This window comes from Emiliania huxleyi (assembly GCF_000372725.1).
Source record: "Emiliania huxleyi CCMP1516 unplaced genomic scaffold EMIHUscaffold_34, whole genome shotgun sequence".
NCBI lineage: Eukaryota > Haptophyta > Isochrysidales > Noelaerhabdaceae > Emiliania > Emiliania huxleyi.
In genome coordinates, this window is record NW_005199443.1 from 461,084 (window position 1) to 464,055 (window position 2,972).

Consider the following 2,972-nt stretch of genomic DNA (forward strand, 5'->3'; position numbering starts at 1 on the left):
GGGAGGGGGAGGGGGAGGGGGGTGCTCCGATGAGCCACGGTCGCCACGCACGAGGGAGGCGCTGGCTGGCGTGAACGGCGTCTCTTCACGGCGGCGGGTGTGTGAACAGGCCTCACGCCGGAGGAGGAGGCCCTCGCGGCCTTCGAGGCCGAGATGGCGGAGATTGCGGCGGCGGAGGAGGAGGAGCGTATCTTGTACGGCATCGCCGCTCCAGATGCGCCACACCTCCACACACCTCCCCACACCTCCCCACACCTCCCCACACCTCCCCACACCTCCCCCACACCTCCCCACACCTCCCCACATCTCCCAACATCTTCCTCCCACCCCCCACACCTCCCGGTATCTCCCAACACCTTCCCCCACACACACTCACCCCCCCCCCCCACCCCCCCACCCCCCCACTCTCACACACACATCTCCCCACCTCTCCCACCTCCCCACCCCCTCGAGCTCCGTCCTCCTCCTTTGACGCAGGCGCCGCCGCCGCCGCCCACGCCAACGCCGTGGCGAGCGGGGCGCCGCTGCAGCCGAGTCCGCCCGGAGTGAGCGCTCTCGCGTCGGGAGAGTCCGTGGCGCCGGCGGGCTCCTGGCTGGCGCGGAGGAGGGGAGGGCGGCTCGAGCCGTCTTCTCACAGCTGCTGCGACGAGGGTAGGCGGCGGCGAGGCTCCGCAAGGGTAGTGCCCGAATCCTGGACGCGTTGTCTTGCCTCGCGCCGCCCTCGAGCATCGCGCTAGCGCCTCCCGCCGCCTCCTCCACCTCCCACGCCCCCCACGCAAGCGGAGGAGGCGGAGGAGGCGGAGGCGGAGGCGGAGGCGGAGGAGGAGGCGGAGGCGGAGGCGGAGGAGGAGGTGGAGGAGGAGGCGGCGGCTTGCTGCTGTGTTGTGGTCGCGGCCGCTCAGGCTGCCTGGCGCGGCTGGCTGTCGCCACATACCTGTGAACAGCGACTCTTCACACCTCGAGCTGTGAACAGGCTGCCTGGCGCGGGTGGCGCCCGGAGTGCGGTTGCGAGCCCTCTCCGCGCAGCCGATTGGCGGCGGCGGCGTCTCCTGCCGCTCGCTCTTCACCCTCGCGCAGCCGGGCGGCGCTCTCGCTTGCGCGGGCGGCGGCGGCGGCGGGCGCGGCGGCGCGGCGGGCGACGCAGCGGGCGGTGCCGACGCGCGGGCGGCGCGCGCGGGATCGAGCGAGTATTGAGGTTGGGACGGCGAGCTGTGGGCCCGTGTAGGCGACGCTGCTGCACGCCCGCTCCCTCCTTCTCGGACCTTTCCTGGACCGTTTCCTGGAGCCTTCCTGCAGGCGACGCCAACCCGACGACGCGCGCGCTGGTCGGCGACGAGTTCGGGAGCCAGATGTTCGAGCTTGGCGCCGCCGGAGTCAGCAGCGCCGGCCCGCGCGACGCGAGGCCGACGCCGCCGCTGCTGGCGACGGCGCGGCGGGGCAGGCGCCCGCGTCTCACGGCTGCCGGCGTGGATAGGCCGACGCTGCTGCTGCTGGCGACGGCGCGCGGGGCGTTGCATGTCCATTCGGAGAGGGCGCGGTTGCTTCTTTGGCCACCAGTCCTTGGTTCGTGCGAGTTCCTTATGAGTGAGTACGGTGTTGCCCCCGCGCTTCCAGGCGCGCCTCCTCGCCGCACACACGGTATCCATGAGTTAGTCAGTGCATCAGTTTGGTGCCATTCATAGGCGCGCCTCCTCGCCGCAGACGCAGTCGTCCACTCCCTCCTCCCCCCCGAAGGGAAGAGCATCGCCGCCGCGTCGGCGGCCGGGGGGTCCGTGGCGTGTCTGGCTGCGCGGCCACTCTCTCGCCGCCTCTCGCCGCATCTCGCCGCATCCGTTGCGCAGGTACGTGCTCTGCCTGCTGGACGACGGTGCGCCGTGGCTGTTGCTCGTCGATGAAGACGCCGCAGACCCCGCCAACCGGCTCGTCGAGGTCGCGCAAGCTGCGCCGGGCTCGCCGGCCGCCGGGTCTGCCGGCTCGCTGGCGTGGGGGTGCCAGATGGGCCGGGATCGAGATCGGGAGGAGGTCGGGAGGAGATCGGGAGGAGATCGAGAGGAGATCGGGAGGAGATCGAGTTTAGCCTTAGCTGAGGCCGGCCTTAGCCGAGGTGAGCTGAGGTGAGCCGAGATGATATCGAGAGGAGATCGCGAGGAGCTCGAGATGAGCTCGAGATGAGCTCGAGATGAGATCGAGATGAGCTCGAGATGAGCTCGAGATGAGCTCGAGATGAGATCGAGATGAGCTCGAGATGAGCTCGAGATGAGATCGAGATGAGCTCGAGATGAGCTCGAGATGAGATCGAGATGAGCTCGAGATGAGATCGAGATGAGCTCGAGATGAGATCGAGATGAGATCGAGATGAGATCGAGAGGAGATCGCGATGAGCTCGAGATGAGCTCGAGATGAGATCGAGATGAGATCGCGATGAGATCGAGATGAGGCGCGCGGGGCGTGCGCGCCGATGCCACGCCGCGTCCGCAGGTGCGCGCCGCCCTCCGCGCTTCGCTGCGCTTCGCTGCTCGCGGACGAGCAGCGCTACTTCTCGGCGCTGCCTCGCGCGACCCCGTCGCCGGTGCACCCTCGTTCGTACTCGTCTGCCTCGAGTCACATTCTCACGTCCCTGACTCGCCCATGACACGCCCATGACACGTCCATGACACGCCCATGACACGCCCACGACGCCCATGACACGTCCACGACACGTCCATGACACGTCCATGACACGTCCATAACACGTCCATGACACGTCCATGACACGCCCATGACACGTCCATGACACGTCCATGACACGTCCATGACACGTCCCCGACACGCCCATGACACGCCCATGACACGCCCATGACACGCCCATGACACGTCCATGACACGTCCATGACGCACGTCCATGACACGTCCATGACGCACGTCCCAGGCGCGCAACCCGTCGAGCTCCGGCCGCTCTCCGCGGCTGCGCGGCGCCGCGCTGCAGCGTCGCC